The sequence below is a fragment of the Primulina eburnea genome, chromosome 3 (assembly GCF_022965805.1).
Source record: "Primulina eburnea isolate SZY01 chromosome 3, ASM2296580v1, whole genome shotgun sequence".
Classification (NCBI taxonomy): Eukaryota; Viridiplantae; Streptophyta; class Magnoliopsida; order Lamiales; family Gesneriaceae; genus Primulina; species Primulina eburnea.
The window spans coordinates 19940534-19959291 of NC_133103.1; positions in this window are offsets into that span (position 1 = coordinate 19940534).

Below are 18758 nucleotides of genomic sequence, written 5' to 3' on the forward strand. Positions count from 1 at the left end.
AGATCCTCATGTGCACTTGAGAACTTTACTGGAGATTAATTACACTGTAAAGATTAATAATGTTCCTGATGATATTATTAGACTGCGTTTGTTTCCGTTTTCTATCAGGGACCAAGCAATAGGATGGCTCCAACTGCTTTCCTTGGGGAGCATCACGACATGGCAGGAGTTGGCAACGAAGTTCCTTGTTAAATATTTTCCCCTTGCGAAGTCTGCATTTTTGAAGATCGAGATCAGCACTTTTAGGCAGACTGATTTTGAGCAGTTGTATGAGGCATGGGAAATATACAAAGAGTTGTTGAGGAGGTGCCCGAATCATGGTTTTGAAGACTGGGTACAAATCGAATTATTCTACAATGGTCTGAATGGGCAAACAAGTTGAACTATGGATGCAGCGGCTGGTGGCACCAGCTTTGCCAAATCTCCTGATCAAGCCTATGACTTTCTTGAGCAGATGACTATTAATAGTTACCAGCGGCCGTTCGAAAGGTCGGGTGTGAAGAAAGCAGTTGAAGTTTGTGTTGTGGATCTGATTACATTATTCACCGCCCAAGTATCTGCACTGACCACAAAAATAGTAGCTATGAATAAATTGAGCATATCAGACACTGAAGCTCCTTCCATTGTTGTTGAAGAAACACTTTTTCCAGAGGAAGCTCAGAAATCACGAAAATTTTTCATATGCAAATAATAAGAATGTGTTGAATTCTCCACGGGGTTCAATGTATCAAAGGGGAAGGAAAGCCTTCTTTTGAAGATTTGGTAGGGACATTTGTTGCTGAATCTGGCAAGAGGATGACTAGGACTGAATCTCATCTTGGTAGTTTGGAGACTCACATAGGAAATATGGGTGCCACGATGAAATTTTTGGAGACACAAATTGGACAGCTGGCTACTGCATTAAGAGATCATAATATAGGTCATTTCCCAAGTAATACTGAAGTTAACCCAAAGGAGCCGTGCAAGGCAGTTACTTTGCGAAGTGGAAAAGAACTTGAAGTTGAAACATCCAAAACGAAAGTTGAAAAGGAGAAGAAAGTTGAAGAGGGTGCGTCTGAGGATAGAAACGAGAAAATATCGAGGATTCCAACGCTGACGTTTAATTTTAATGGACTCGTTTATTGAAGACGACCCTTCCATCCCTCAGAGCTTCAAGAAGAAGAATTTGGATGATCAGTTTACAAAATTCTTAGAGATTTTGAAGAAGATTCACATCAACATACCATTTGCTGATGCTTTGGAGCAAATTCCAAACTATGCGAAGTTCATTAAAGATGTGATGTCTAAGAAGAGGAAGCAGCAGAAGTATGAAACCATGAAGTTGAGTGAGGAATGTAGCGCCATTCTGCAAAAGAAGCTACCATAGAAATTAAAATATCCACGGAGTTTTACTATTTCTTTCTTTATTTGTGGTTCTCAATGTAGTAGATCTTTATGTGATTTAGGTTCAAGTATTAATCTGATGCATTTTCTATTACAGGGAATTGGAGCTTGGAGAGGTTAAACGACCACTATCACCTTACAGCTTGCAGAAAGAAGTTTTATATATCCACGTGGGATCGTTGAAAATGTACTGGTAAAAGTGAATAAATTTTTTTCCTTGCTGATTTTGTAATTTTAGATATGGAAGAAGATCATGATACTCCATTAATCTTTGGGAGACCTTTCCTAGCTACTGGAAGAGCATTGATAGATGTGCATAAGGGAAAACTCAGCTTGAGAGTTGGTGGAGAAGCAGTCATTTTTAATATCTATAATGCCATGAAAGGATCAAATCAGGCAAGTACTTGTAAAAGCATTGATTTATAGACTCATGTGTGTCTCTTGATTGTGAAGGAACTATGTATCCCTTGGATAGTTGTTTGATTTGTGCCTCTAGAACTGCTGATGAAGATCATTGGGAAGTGAAAGAGCAACTTATGGCTCTTGATGGATTGCAGAAGTAAAGAAAAAAGGATGCACCGCTTGAGGAATTGAACGTAGATGAGCAAACAGAGGTAATATCATCTTCCCCTGATTTAAAGGAACTGCTAAGCCATCTTGGCTATGTAGTAAGTGAGAGGTCTACATATCTGGCAATTATCTCTTTCTCACTTACTTGTGATAAAAAAGATAAACTATTGAGACTATTAAGGAAATTTAAAACTGCATTAGGATGGCTGATTTCTAATATTAAGAGAATTAGCCCAACTATATGCATGCATAAAATTTTGATGGAGGAGTCGTGTACTTCTTATGTAGATCATCAGAGGAGGTTGAATCCAGCGACGAAGGAAGTTGTAAAAAATGAGGTAATGAAATTGTTAAATGCTGGTGTGATTTATGATATTTCTGACACTAGTTGGGTGTCTCTTGTGCAAGTTGTACCTAAAAAGGGTGGAATAACTGTGGTAAGAAATGAAATTGATGAATTAATATCTACTCGTGCTGTAAATGGCTGGCGAGTATGTATTGACTATAGGAAGTTGAACAATGCTACATGTAAAGATAATTTCCATTGCCTTTTATTGATCAGATGCTTGAAAGACTTGCTAGTTATTCTCAATATTGCTTTTTAGATGGTTATTCAGGTTATAACCAGATTGCTATAGTACCAGAAGACCAGGAGTAGAATATTTTCACGTGTCTCCATGGCACGTTTGCTTTTAGGAGGATGCCTTTTGAGCTATACAATGCGCATGCTACTTTTCAGAGGTGCATGATGGCCATATTTGCAGACATAGTAGAGGAAATCGTGAAAGTATTCATAGACAAATTCTCGGTATTTGGCTCTTCGTTTGATCATTGTTTACATAATATATCCCTTGTTTTGCAGATATGTCAAGAAAAAAACATAGTTCTTAATTTGGAGAAATGTCATTTTATTGCCCAAGAGAGTATTGTTCTTGGACATAAAGTATCTTCTAGGGGATTAGATGTAGACAGAGCTAGACTGGTTGCAATTGAAAAACTCCCTCCACCAAGGAACATCAAAGGAATGAGCTTTCTAAGATATGCGAGGTTCTATTGTAGATTTATTAAAGATTTCTCTAAGATCACTAAACCCTTACGTAATTTGCTTGAAAAAGAGTCTACTTTTATCTTTGATGATGATTGTTTGCAGGCATTCGAGAAGATCAAGAAAGCATTGGTGACAACACCAATTATGATAGTGCCGGACTGGAAGGAGCCCTTTGAGTTAATGTGTGATATGAGTGATTATGCAGGTGGCACTATCCTGGGCCAAATAAGAGAAAAAAATGTTTAGGGAAATTTACTACGCAAGTCACACCATGGATGCTGCACAATAAAGTTACACTATGATGGAAAAGGAGAAGCTTGCAGTAGTATTTGTCTTTGACAAATTCAGGCCCTATCTGATCGGCACAAAGGTAGTTGTTTTTACTGATCATGCAGCTATTTGCTACCTTTTCGCCAAGAAGGATCAAAAATCACGCTTGATAAGGTGGATTTTTACTACTACAAGAATTTGATTTTAAGGTCAAAGATAAGAAAGGGAGCAAGAATCAAGTGGCAGACTACTTGTCGATACTTGAGTTAGAGGATAAGAAAGAAGAGGGAGTTATTTAGGAAACATTTCCTGATGAACAACTCTTCGAGGTAAACTCTGTACTTCCTTGGTTTGCTAATATTGCGAATTTATTGTCTTGTGTACCCTTCCTCAAAATTTAATCCATCATCAGAAAAAGAATTTTTTCCATGATATCAAGTTCTTCTTGTGGGATGAACTATTTATGTACAAGAGGTTTGGTGACCAAGTCATAGGAGATGCGTGGATGGTGTCGAAGCACATGAAATACTGGAGCAATGTCATTCTTCACCGTATGGTGGACATTTGGAGTATCACGAACAGTAGCTAAGGTATTGCAATCTGGTTTTTATTGTCCTAGTCTTTTTAAAGATAGATATACCTTAGTAAAATCATGTAATAGATGCCTGAGGTTAGGAAACATCTCTAGACATCCCGAGTTACCACTAACAAATATTTTGGAAGTGGAACTTTTTGATATTTGGGGCATAGATTTCATATGACCCTTTTCCCCCTCTTTTTTTCACTCTTATATTTTATTATCTGTGGATTATGTTTCGAAATGGGTGGAAGGAATTGCCACCAATACTAATGACGCTCGTGTTGTAGCTAAATTCGTGCATAAGAATATCTTCACCAGGTTTGGAACACCGAGGGCCATCATAAGTGATGAAGGTACTCATTTTTGCAATAAAATTTTCAACCCACTTTCGGCTAAATACAGTGTGAAGCACAAAGTGGCAATAGCATATCATCCTCAGTCGAATGGAAAAGCTGAAATATCCAACCTGGAAATTGGACTGTCAACACTAACCGGAAGGATTGGGCCATTAAGTTGGATGATGTGTTGTGGGCTTATCGGACTGCATTCAAGACGCCTATTGGGATATCTCCCTATAGGCTGTTTTTTGGTAAAGCGTGTCACTTGCCGCTAGAGTTGGAGCATATAACATTTTGGGCAGTAAAGAAGTTGAACTTTGATTTGAAAGCTTTTGGCGATATCAGAAAAACTGCAGTTAAATGAGATGGACGAATTTCGCAATTAAGCATATGAAAATGCCAAGATCTACAAAGAGCAAACCAAGAAGTGGCATGACAAGATCATTGTACAAAGGGAATTTGAACAGGGACAAAAGGTGTTGTTTTTAATTCTCGTCTCAGACTATTCCAAAGAAAGTTGAAATCGAGATGGTCAGGACCGTTTATAGTAGAGGTAGTCACCCATATGGAGTAATAGAGCTCAAATGCAAAGATGGCAAAACATTTAAGGTGAGTGGTCAGCGAGTGAAATATTATTTTGGAAACGAGGTGCGGAACATGGACAATGTCCCACTTGCCAAGTCTACTTAGTAAAGAGCAGAGTCACGCTGATGACTATAAATTAAGCACTGAATGGGAAGCAACCCATCCTTTTTGCTTTTTGATATATAAAAAAAATCAGAGCCCGTGCACACCAGCGCCATTACACGCGCAGCGGCGAGCATAGGACCAGCGGACAAATCCAGAAGGGCGCGCGTGGCTGTGCCAGATCACGCAAAATCGTGCGCGCTCAATTATTGACACAAGCCAGAGGCACGCGTAGCGCACTAGCCACTCTTTTAAACAATATCTGAGCGTCTCTTTGGCCATTCCCTCCTCCACAAACACTCCTCTCCTCAACACACTCTCCTCCCCTTCCACAAACACTCTCTTTTACCTCCAACCCTAAAAAGCTCAACTCACTGCCACCATCGTGCAGACCCGAGGCCGCCGTTGGCTCAGCAAACCGCCGCCGTCTCCACCATTGGAGATGATTCTAAAATGGTAAATTTTTGGGTAAGACTAAAATTTTCATTGAAAAATTTATCATTAAAGATGTGCTTCTAGTTAAAAATCTTTGTTATAACTTTATTAATATTAGTCACTTATGTGATAATTGATATTCTGTTGAGTTTCAAAAATACACATGCACTGTCAAATATGTTAATGGTAATATCTTACAAGCACTAGTATATGTTTATTATTACACTTCTTGTGGGAACGATACTTTGCTCTCATATATTAAAAATTGACAACCGTACGCTAGCGAGCGAAAAATACGCAACAGTATGTAGCAGATGAATCACACGTTCTTGATCTGACATATGTTCAAGTTGAAGAAGACTTGACTTATGTTGAGCAGCCGCTCTTAATCTTTGGTAGGAAAGAGAAGAAGCTCATAAACAAAACCATTCCACACGTCCTAGTGCAATGGCAATGCAAAGGTACTGCAGAGTCGACTTGGTAGTTAGAGAGTCGTATGCGCTCAGAGTATCACATTTGTTTTGAGTTGTATATTTGTAATCATGAGTTGCATTTTATTCAGTTGTATTTGAACTTCAATTCTGATTTCGAGGACAAAATCTTTGTAAGGATGGTATAATGTAATGACTCGAATCCTTATTTTGAATAAAGTACTAACTAAGATATGATTAAAGAGTTGTTATTTAAGTATTATTAAGGAATTGATAATTTGTGATCAACCTGTTGGATCCACCGAATTTAAAATGGATCACCCAATCTATTTCATATTATATTATATCGAGAAATCCAACTAGATGAATGAGATTCTAACATGTGGCAGAGAAAACTGATTTTGGATCATCTGAACTAGTCTGGATGCAGCCTATAAAATAAAATTTGATTTCATTTGTTTCCTACATCGCTTACTTCAGCTACTCTATCTCGAATTCTAGCCATATATCTTAGATTTCCTTGCTAGTTTCTAGGGAAGTTTAGTTTCGAGAAGCTTCAGAGCTAGTGTCGACTCTAGGAGGGGTCTGTGAACCGGAAAACAGATCGAGACATCATTAGCGGGCTGACGACGGATGGAAGTTTAATCCTAAAGCCTTAAATAGTGTTTTAAGAATCATTAGAAAGAACTTTGAACCATGTATGGTAAATCAGGATATGGCTTGATAGTGAATTTTACTATGTTGGTATTGTCTGGGTTAAGACGAGTAAACATTCTGTCAGTTTGTATTAGTGAGGTATGTGGCGTACTGACTAAGATATCCAACCATAGTATACGCACTTATATGTTTCATATTTATCTGTAGCATGATACATGTTTTTCTGCTTTTGTATATTATGCATGACATATCACGTTGGGCCTAATATCTTTTGAGATATACCTTGTTTGTTGGGGCCGCTTGGCCTTGTTCTGTATTGTGGATGGTTCGGCGTCGAGTGTTCGACGGGACCCGTGAGCTCTGATGAACCTGGACATTATAGGTCCACATCTTGATGATGAGTGTGGTAGCCAAAATATGCCTAAGTAATATCAGAGATTATACACTCAAGCGTCTCTAAATTGTTCTTGACTTGATCCTTGATATCCAAGAATATTGCATTTAACATGCATCATATCAGTTTGTATACTCGTATATTCCATATTGGGCGATTGTTGCTCACTTCCTTATTTTCATCTTGGGCATCCCATTCCACGGGGCAGGTCTTAGTTGGACGATTTGGCGGCCATGGCAGTTGCTAGAGTAGTTACGTTTTCGGTGGTGATCCATTGGAGATTTTATTTGGTTTCTCGTTTTAATGCCCGAGATTTAATTACTGTAATCAGACGTTGATTAATTGACAGAATTGAGGTTATAGGAACTCAAATGAAGAAGCCGGACGTCGTTGCATTATAAGCCAAGATGTTGGACAGAACATCTGGCGCCCGAGCGGTAGAAAAGAACCGCCCGAGCGCCAATGAACCATAAGTTTGATATTTGGACAGAATGTCTGGCGCCCGAGCTGTAGTTTTTACCGCCCGAGCACCAGTGTTCAAAAATAAATGCGCTCGGACAGAAGATGTCGCGCCCCAGCTGCAAAATCGTGACCGCCCGAGCGCCGACTGAGATGAAAGAAAAATGAGACACGTTTCTTTACATGCAATTTGAGATATATATATATATATAAATATATATAATCCATGCTTTCAGAATTAATCAGAAGGAATCGAGTAAAGCTACGAGGGAAGCATCAGAAATCCTTACGCCTTTTATATTGTAGATTTGTGATTTGCGCAAGATCCGCCCGTTAGATTTTCAATCCGACTTCAGTACCGTGTTTCTATTGACAAGAGTTTCAACTGGACGTAAGTTTCTTATGGTTTTTATATGATTTGAAATTATGGTATTGCCAAAATCGGATATGATTCATATATGGTTTTCTTGATATAGTAGACATCGTTTAATTGAAACCGGATTGAAGAACGGATACCATATGAAATTGTTATGATTTTCAAAATAGAATTGACTGAGATTTGGTATCAGATTTGTGTTGTTATCGATTATGAATTGTTGGGATTGATATCTGACTGATATTGTATTGCTGGATATATTGATATTGTGCAGTTATGCCGTTAAAACAGAATTTGATTGAGTTCTGATTGTATTCAGTATTGATTGAGTGGGGTATTGATAATATACTCCTTGATATTGTCATTGACAGATTTGAATCAGAGACTTCAACAGAGCCAGATTGACAGAAAGAAAGGTATAAATCAATGCTGATTCGGGATTGCACAACTCGAGTTAGATTTAACTTGAGTTTCCCTAAATCACATACTGAATGGTTATTGCATTGATATTTGCAATTCTTGAGATTGATATGCTTAGTCTATTGATTTATAGCATAGCATGTGTTGAGTCAGGGGCTGATGTGCCTAGTTATTGGCTGATGTGCAAAGTCTTCGGCTGATTCGCCAAGACACTGGATGTTTGGTTTATATCAATGTCGCTTAGGGGTTGATTCTTTCCTATCGCTGAAATTCAATATATTTGCCCATATCCAGGAACTGGGATCCCTAGATTAGAGATGAGTCGAGTCTGAGATGACGATTCTTGAGTTTGTTTATAGCCTTATATCAATACATGTCTTTCAGATTTGATACATGCTATTGATATGTGTTGCATGCTTTTATTTGATTGCATGTATACATTGTTTATACTGAGATGTATTTCTCACCGGAGTTATATGGCTGTTGTCTTGTTTGTATGTGTGCATGACAACATGTGGGGCAGGATCGGGATCAGGAAGAGGATGAGAGATTCAGAATTAGCGTGGAGATCCGGACTTAGAGTAGATTGATTTTCAGTACTTGATGTAGTGACTGTATTTTAGATTGAGATAAATAAATGTTGTACAAGACTTGTACGTTTATATTGACATATATATCAGATCGAGTACATTATGATTCCGCACTTGCATTTTAAAGAAAAAAATTTATGTCCCACATTTCATAATTGTTTTATTGAATCTTAATAATGACTAAGAAGACGAATTAGGTTCGGGTCCCCACACTCGTATTCTCGTGCAGGATTATGTTTTCGATATAATTGTCTTAACATTTTAGATTGATATTATTGTTCTGTTTTCGTTTGGGTTGTAAGATGATTAAGTTATTTGGTTTTCGATGTTTAATTGTTGTTATCAAGTTTAAATTTAATTCTTATTCATCAATTTACTAGTGGCTCGGGTAAGACGCTACATTGAAAGAGCTATAAACAATCAGCAGAGGAGAACTTTTCCCAGTAATTCTGAGGTGAATCCTAAGAAGCATTGTAATTCTATCATGATCAGAGATCACCAAGTTAGTCAAACCACCGAAGATTTGTGTGATGAGGAGAAAAGTGAGGTAACAAAAGTACCAGATGATCATTAAAAAAGAAGCTTATAATGAAAAAACATGCATCGATTGATATGTTCGATATTCTTAATGGTCACATGCCATTTCCCCAACATTTCCAGAAGAAGGGTTTAAATGCTCAGTTTGCTAAATAATTGGAAATTTTCAAAAGAATTCATATCAATGTCTTTTTTGTGGAGCTTCTGCATAAGATGCATATCTATTATAAATTATTCAAGTAAATTACAAATAAGAAAAGATTTGCAGATTTTGAGAATGTGACAATGTCTGAAGAATGTAGTGATGTCATCCAAAGGAAGCTTCTACAAAAGCTTAAAGACCCCAGGAGTTTTACAGTTCAATGTGAAATAGAAGGTCAATCTGTGATAAGTGCTCTTTGTGATATTAAGGCAGTGTGAATTTGATGCATACGTCTGTATATATGAAACTTGGTTTAACTGAGATGAAGCCCAACAAAGTGATGTTACAGCTGGTGGATAGACTTGTCAAGTTTCCTTGTGGCCTAGTAGAAGATATATCGGTAAATATTGACAAGTTGATACATCCAACCAACACACTTTTTCGTTCTTGACATTGAAGAAGATCATTAGTTCCTTATTATCTTAGGAGGACTGTTTCTGGCTGCTACTGAAAAAAGAAAAATGTTAAGTTAGGAGAGCTGGGGACAGAAGTTGAAGGTGTGAAGGTGATTTTTACAGTGTTCAAGGAGGATTGCAACTCATTCAAGGAACATGTGTTCATGGTTGAGCAAATAAGGGTGATGGAGCACTGTGAAACTGGGAGACTGAAAAATATTTGAGGAAAAAAAAGATATAAAAGGCAAAGAAGGTCAGAAATAAAATAAAGCCCAAGAGATTTTTTGAAAGAGTTTCTAGGGTAAAAGTGAATAATAAAACATCCAACAAGGTTCCAGTGACAAGATGAGATTGACACACAATTAGGCTGATTATTAACTAAGCATTTTTTGCAAGGCAACCTAGACTTGTCTCCTTTTTCTTTTTAATTTTATTTTGTTCGCTTTTGATTATGTTTATTTTATTTTTTCTTGTCGACATATCTTGTTTAAGCACTTATATTGAGATTTTAATTTTCACGTCCCTAATGAGTTCAATGGCTATGAATACCAAGTGATGTGATCCAGGTGCAATAGATGAACCGGGTCGGGTGCTCCACCGGATCTGCTATCAAGATAATGAAGGAAATAAGAGCAGTGTGAATTGTCTGAACCATAAGCTTCTTTCCCGGAAAGCTATGACGACATGCGCTTAAGAAGATAACCAAGTGAATGGGCGCCGGAGAGTGTCCGGCATGGCCACTCCGATGCTTAAGTCAATGAATGTTTCAACAAAGGACCAATGTTACCAAGTGATGGTTGTGATATTGGTGTCAAATGAAAGAGTTTTAATAAATGAGTAATGAATGTTAGTGTATTCAATCTGTCAATGAAAAAATAAATGCAAAGAGAGAACATGGTATTTATAATAGGAGAAATGATGATGACCTCGTTCTGTGCGCTACCTACTAATTATAGCATGGCAGCTGATCACACCCTATTTTCTGACACGTCAAGTCACACACTAGTCACATCCTCCCTGTCTGATTTTGTCAACCACTTGGATCGGTGTCAGAGATGGGACAGCCGCCCATATCCTATTTTACTAGTACACTCGAGTGCGGTGCTCACATCGAGGTAGCCTGGGTAGTAAGTTGCCAGGAGCTTTCATGAGAGCCCGGGCATCCAATAGCCCGGGGAGGAGACGTCCCGGGTGTTTATGTAAAGGACCGTGTTTCGTATTTGAAAATTTGCGAAATAATTTAAAATTTTCTCTTTGAATAAATAAAACGCCTCTTTCATAAAATATACTGATAAAAATATTCAATGTTTAAAATGACAGCGGAAGTAAATAAATGTTTCAAAATGACAACTTAAAATAATTCAACAAAATAAAACTGAGTTTGGAATAAAAATAGTAAGTGCTGAAAATGAGGTCTTCGGGTTCCTACTACTGCCGACCCAAGATGGCTCACTGGTCCCCGCTCTCAGTCCCGACCTCATCAGTACCTACAACAATCAAGTCTAGTGAGTCTAAAGACTCAGCATGCATATATTGTAAATAACAAAGAAATATATCATAAAATTTCATGCCATGGAAAGATATCATATCGTGAAGTGTAACATGAAAATTGTGTCATGAATAATTATAAATACGTGCATAAATGATAAATCGTAAGTGAAATGTTTGCTCGATAGAGCCCTGTCATAAAATAACATATCATAATTTTTTGTTGAGAATATGTTCTACGCAACTGTCTCATAACATAAACTGAATCATCTGATCAGACTAAACCACAGTATACTGGGCGGTAGAGATCATCACAGCCCTTGGACTAGATATCCGTACCCATATAGGAACATGAACCGGTCAGTAGCCACCGGATGAAGTAATAATCTCATAAGCTGCAATCCCATGAGTGTGAAGTGGCCACAAGACATATCGCATATATATCCAAAATAAACTTTTATATTTATGCACGTCATATAATTAAATTCCTGAGTTATTTTACCAATAGGGTAGGATCGTTCCCAGGCTCGCTGAGAACTCAAACAAGCCTCTGAACCGAAACAAAAAGTTGCTGTCAAGAAAATTACAGCAGCAGCTGTTGTGCTTCCTTGCGTCGTTTGCAAGGCTAATGGCCATTGGGGCTTGAACCACCAACCAGAGCCTTTTACCAACATCCTAAGGTGTGATAAGGGCCCTAGCTAAGGGCCCTAGGCCAGCCACAATCAAAGCAACACCAGAAACATCGCCACGCTTCCACCCGAGAGCCCAACTGTGCGTGCGTGGGGTGTAGCGCTTCTCTTGGTGTCTTGGTCACTCCAATGGCCATATGATCGACCATGGCTTGACCTAGACATTATGAGGTATTGTGTGAACCATGGCAAAGGGCTAAAAAGCCAACCAAGATCGACACCAACCTCAAAACCGAAAACCAACTCACACAACAAAAATTAGAATTTGAAAACCGATGGGGCACTGTTCTTGTTTGTTTTAAAAACCGATGGGAACGTGAACCAAGCCATGAAAGAGCATCTTGGTCACGTCCTAGACATGTCAAAGAAGGGTTCCAACCATAGTTACAGACCCAAAAGCCAACCAAGATTCGAACCTCCTTGAACAATCCAAAAACAGAATTTTCGAGACTCAACAATTGCAACATGAAGTGTTGCTATCAAAACTCGTTGTTGGGGGGAGGAGGGACTGGAACCAATGGACTAGCACCTTCCTAACCCACCCTAGACTGTGTCTAAAAGTAGCCTTGAGCCCTTGGAAATCGAGCCAACCCTGAAACCACAAAATCAACAAAAACCGTGAAGGCACAAGAGGAAGGCCGAAAAATCTGTATATGTTTTTAGAAAGTTGCTATCCAAAAATCGATTTTGCTTCATGATTCATGCACATGTAATGTTTTAAATTATTTATATAACATGATTGAAGAGAAAAGAAACGTGTATACATGCCTGAAATTTGTTTTGAAGAAAACAAAAATGATACGACGACGCGGCGCGGCGGAGACGGTTTGTTCTTCTTTTGTTTTTCTCTCTAATTTTCTCTCAATCCTCACACGATTTTTCTCTACTGAAAATGATCTGAAATTTTTGAAAATGGAAAGGGAGAGAAGTCTAGGAAATAAATGGGAAGGTTGCAAGATAAAAGGAAAATTTGAATGGCAAAATGAATCTTTCTATCCTAGAGTTTGTTAGATAGGAAATGAGATGTGATTTGATTTGATTTAAATGGAGGGATGGCCGATTTCTATTTTTCAAAATACAAGGGAGAAAATTGCTTAATTATTTAATTATTGGTGATTAAAAGGTGGGGGAATTATCTTCCAAGAAAAGAATAAGGGAAGAAATAAAATGGTGAGTTGTTAAACAAATATCAAATCTTTTAAATGGGGCCGAAAATTGCTAGATAAAAATGGGTAGGAAAATTGCTTAATTAATAATTATTGAGAATTTAAAGTTGAAGGAATTATTCTATCATGAAGGGATAAGGAAAGATATCAAAAATGGAGAGTTGACAAATCAAAGTTAATTCTTTAAGGGGGTGGCCGAATTTTATATGATAATGGGAGGGAAAAATTGCTTAAATAATGTATTTTAAATCTTTAGAGTTTTATCTACCCATTAAATATTTTACTGAATTAATAGATTAATTATTGAACCTAAAAGGACTTATTTACTACTTATCTCAAATTACTTAAATAATTCCTTAAACTTTTTTTTCAATAAAATAACTTATTATTTATCTTAAATAAATTCTAGGAATGTTTTCTTAATATTAAATTTTATCTCAAAACTCCAACTCCAGTCCGGCCTCATTTATTTAACTGAAAAGATAACAACTAAACTACTGCATAAAACAATTAAATTTAAATAAAAGAATTTAAATCCTTTATGCATGGCTTATACGTAGTCTGATTTACAGGTTCTACAGTTAACCTGTCTTGCTTCTGATGAACCTTTCCTGCAGATTTCTCCCAAATGACCCGGGCTCTAATGGGGGTTCATCAATTATCTGGGGTCATTTATGACCCACGCACAACCCGAGCTCTCCAGGGGATATCATCACTCCCTTCCTAAATAGTCGGGCTAGAGTCATACTCGCTGTCCCGATTAGTCTTGTGTGCCTATCATGGAAAATATTTTGTCGTTTAGCCTCCTCGGGCTGGTAGGACTGTTGTCATTTCATTAGTGCTGACGTAAGCCCTAGAATCTTTAGCCGTCATAAACTTTCCGTATTCTGAGAAGATAAATCATCATGACGCCTCGTATTCCGACCCTGTCTTTTCACATTTCCCGCACATTTCTCCATATAAATCGCAACCATCTAATTGTTTTGCGATCAACATCTTAGATTAGTCCTTTTTCCCTATATATATCTTTTTCCTAAGTTTATTTCAAACTTTTCACTTCTTGCGCTCCTCGTCTTCTCTCCTTCGGCGATGTGCTTCTTTAGCTCCGAAGATCTTTCTGTTACAAGTCACCCACCACCATCTTCACCTCGTAAGTTCATTTTTCCTTACTCTAACTCTGCCTATTTTTTTCTCTTTTGATCATGTCAAACTCTATTTCTTCTACCTCTGGTCAAAATTCCAAGGGTTTTTCAGAAGACAACTCCCCGGCCCCTTCTGAAACTTCTGTTCACATAGCTATAGCCATCCCTATTCCATCCTCCCGGCTTCTTCCAAAAATAAAAACAAAACCACAGCCTTTTCTTCCCGATCAGCTGGTCACCGTGACAAAGGGAAAAACAAGGTTACATGACTCTTGTGGTTCTCTACAGTGACCTCTACCCTTCGTCCTGGGGCCTTTGAAGATATTATGTCTCTATGATCAATCCCTTGTAATTATAAAATCATTATCCCCGAGCCCAACGATCACCCAAACATCCCAACTCGAGCTTACAAACCTTCTTCATAGAACAGCTTAAGAGCAGGCTCCGGTTTTCGGTCCACCATTTTTTTTAATGGGTTGCCCAGTTCTTTGGGCTCCCGATTAACCACCTCCACCCCCAACGCTTTAAGGATCATGGCTGCTACTTTTATTCTATTCCGTATGAAAAGTCTCCTGATCAACCCTTCCATCTTTCAATTCTTTTATTCCCGTCGGTTTAATTGAGGGGTTTTTTCCTTTATGGCTCAGATGAAATACCGGTTTTTGACAGATATTACTTCTTCTTTGAAGGGGTGGAAAACCAAAATTTTCTTTTTACAACTCCCAACCCCCTGACCTGTTCGACAGGCTTCTTACCCTTAGTGCCCGAGCAACCTGAATTCCCCCGCGATTTCAAACTGCTTCCCCCTTTCACCCAGGCCCGGGACGTTATAGAGGGCCAATCCTTCCTATCATCAGTGTTGATCCGAGGGGGGAAATCTGGTTCATTATGGGATAGGGACCCGGCCTAAAGACCCTGTGGACCAGATAATAGATGAATTTGGCTAAGCTGGTTCACAGGCTGGTAAATTACTTTCCCTTGAACTTCACCATTTCCTTCTGTTTTATTTTTCTAACTTTGTTATCTTTGGTTCAGAAGAGGAAGAAATGACCAAGGCCAGTCTCCTTGAAGCGGCCGCCCGAAAAAAGGCCGAGCACAAGCAAGCTCGGGCGGAAAAAAGGGCTCGGGAATCCCAGGAGCAAGAGGAACTCAGGGACCGAACTGAGGTTGAGTCCCGGGAGGAAACTCCCCCAAATGCAGATGGGACCACTTCATTGGTCAGCAAAGAGGATCCGGCTCCTCTGAATCACCGTAAGAGGAAGGACTTGCTGGAGCCGATCACTGAAACGGCTCCCCTGATCACCATACTCGAGGGAGGGCCCGAGATTACTGCACGGTCACACCTCCCACCCGGCTCACCTACCGGTATTTTTTCCTCACAGGGTGAAGTGCCCCTGGTCTTGCCAAATATTTTTGGTGACGGCATCAGCACGGACCTTACCAGGATGGTGCGGGGTCTTCTTCGTCTCGAGGAGGTCGAGCATCTCAGGGGACTTCACCCCAACCAGAAACTTTACGAGGGGGTTGTCTAGTCCTTTTCCATAAGTTGATTTTTGTTACTATTATTTTTACCTGGTTGTGTGCCAACTTTTAATTTTTCCTTTGATTACAGGGCTTGCAGATGCTCATATCTGCTTATGAGCAGGTGGCTGTTGTAGCTAAGAAAGCAAATAACCAACAAATGTCTCGAGTAGTTTCAAGAGGAAGGCCTCGTTCCTCCTGACAGGGAAGACTTCCCTGGTTTGCTTAAAGCTGTTGCTTCTCTCCTGGAGGATGAAGTGGAGGAGAAAGATAAATCAGACCCGGAGGCGTAAATAGAGTATGTTTTTTTTTCTTCCCGGGCTTCCGGACACAATGTAATTTCCCTTTTATTTAATGAAATATAAATATTTTTTCCTTTTTCATTTGTCTTTTTCCTTGTAAGCTGGTTATATAAGTAGAAAACGTCGAGATTATCTCCCAATTATTAGAAATGGCTCACGCTTCTTTAAATAACTTGGAAAATTTCCTAAGAAACCGATTTCTGTATAATAACATTCTTTACCAAGAATATCTTAAGTTTTAGATTCTTTTGAACATATCCCTGGGGGCTCTGGTTAGTAGATGACCGAGGTACGGGTCCCCAGGCTAAGGTACGGGTTCCTGGTCTTAGTAAGTGACCGAGGTACGGGTCTCCAGGCCAAGGTACAAGTCCCTCGTCTTAGTAAGTGACCGGGGTATGGGTCCTCGAGCCAAGGTACGGGTCCCTGGACTTAGTAAGTGACCGGGGTACTAGTCCCCGGGCCAGGATACGAGTCCCTGGACTTAGTAAGTGACCGGGGTATAGGACCCCGAGCCAGGTTATGGGTCCCTCAACTTAGTAAGTGACAGAGGTACGGGTCACTGGACTTAGTAAGTGACAGGGGTACCCGTCCCCGGGTTAGGGTACCCGTCCCTGGAGTTAACAACATTTCTTTATATAATCTTCATTTTATTTGATGTACATATTGATAGATACAAAAGGACTAAGCATAATATTTCTTCAAATGAAATGCATTCCATGGTCTCTTAAGAATGTGTCCCTGAGAATTTTCCAGATAAAAAGCTGCTCCCGAGCTGGCTCTCTGAACCACTTTGAAAGGTCCTTCCCAACGAACTTCCAGTTTTCCCACATCACCAACTGGTTTTACTTTCTTCATAACCGGATCCCCGACCTAGAAGTCTCGTGTTCGAACATGTTTGTTGTATGATCTCATATCCCGGCTTCAATAAGCTTCCATCCGAATGACGGTCCGATCTCTCTTTTCTTCCACCAGATCAAGCTCAATGGCCCGAGTTTAGTCATTATTGCTTGGGTAAGATTCAACCCGAACAGAAAAATGTTCATTTTCCACAGGTAAAACTGCTTCTGAGACATAGAATAAACTGAACGGAGATTCTCGAGTGGTTGTCCGAGGTGTGGTCCTGTATGCTCATAGTACACTTGGCAATTCTTCAACCCAGTCTTTACCCTTCCCTTGAAGTCGGGTTTTCAATGTTTAAACAATAATTATGTTAGTTAACTCGATTTGGCCATTGGCTTGTGGGTAAGCTACCTAGATAAAAGATTGAGTGGTTTTCATTTATTGACACCAGGACATAATTTTGTTCCCCTGGAATTGTCTTCTATTATCTGAAATTAATCTTCTAGGAATACCAAATCTGCAAACAATATTTTTCCAGAGAAATTTAATCACTTCATCCTTTGTAAACTTGGCCAAAGGCTCGGCTTCCACCCACTTAGAAAAATAATCCACAGCCACCGAAAGAAACTTCTTCTGAGCTCGGGCTATTGGGAAAATGGCCCACAATATCCATACTCCATTGATCAAAGGGACATGATGCCCAAATAGACTGCATACCAATAGTTGTACTGTGTTCAAATTTAGAGTGATATTAGCAACCTTTACATGCTCGGACAAGTTGGGTAGCATCTTGATTCATCATGGACCACCAGAATCCGGCTAGTATCGATTTTCGAGTGAGGGCTGCTCTTCCGAGTTGTTCACCACAGCATCCCTCATGAATCTCTCGGAGGACATACCTAACTTCACCCTAAGCTAAATACTTGAGCAAAGGACCCTGGTACAATCTCATGTATAATAAATTATTTAAAAGGACGAATCTGGTTGCTTGTTTCTTGATTTTCAACGCTTGAGCTCGATCTTCTGGGAGCTTGGCATGAGTTATATATTCGATCAAAGATGTCATCCACGAATTCTCCCAGGTTGATGGCGCATCTTCCTCAACAGAAAGAATCAGTCGGATAAAACATAAGACCTCCCGGGTGCTTACATCTGACAAGGAGACAACCATTTTGGCTAGAGTGCCAGCCTCCACATTTTCATCCTAGGGAATTTGCTCAATGCTCCAATCAGTCAGGGATGCTGCCCGGGCTGTAATGAGTCTCAAATACTTGAGCATTTTCTCATCCTTGCCTTCATATGCTCCTTTGATTTTCTGGGCAACCAATTGAGAATCAGAGTAAATGATGACACGAGAAGCTCAGACTTCCCGGGCAGCTTGTAATCCAGCAAGAACAGCTTCGTACTCTACTTCATTATTGGTGACTCGAGAATCAATTCGCAAAGCTAATTTAACCTTCTCTCATGATGGTGCAATCAGAACTACTCCGACCCTGAATCCCGACGAGTTTGATGCACCGTCAACAAAAATTCTCCATACTTCCTCTTCTCCTGGTTGAACCATTTCTATCAAGAAATCTGTTAATGCTATGGCTTTGATGTCAACCCGGGACTTATACTCAATGTCATACTCCCCGAGCTGCACTGTTCATTTTATCATTCTTCCCGAGAATTCAGAATGAGTCATGATTCTCCCGAGCGGGGAGTTAGTGAGAACCACAATTGTGTAGCATCGTCCGTGCTTACGAAGCACGGATTGCAGTATTCTTGCAAACTTTTTTTTAAAATTTTTTTTGAATTCATTTTTAAAAATTAAATTATTTATAAAAAAAACCCGA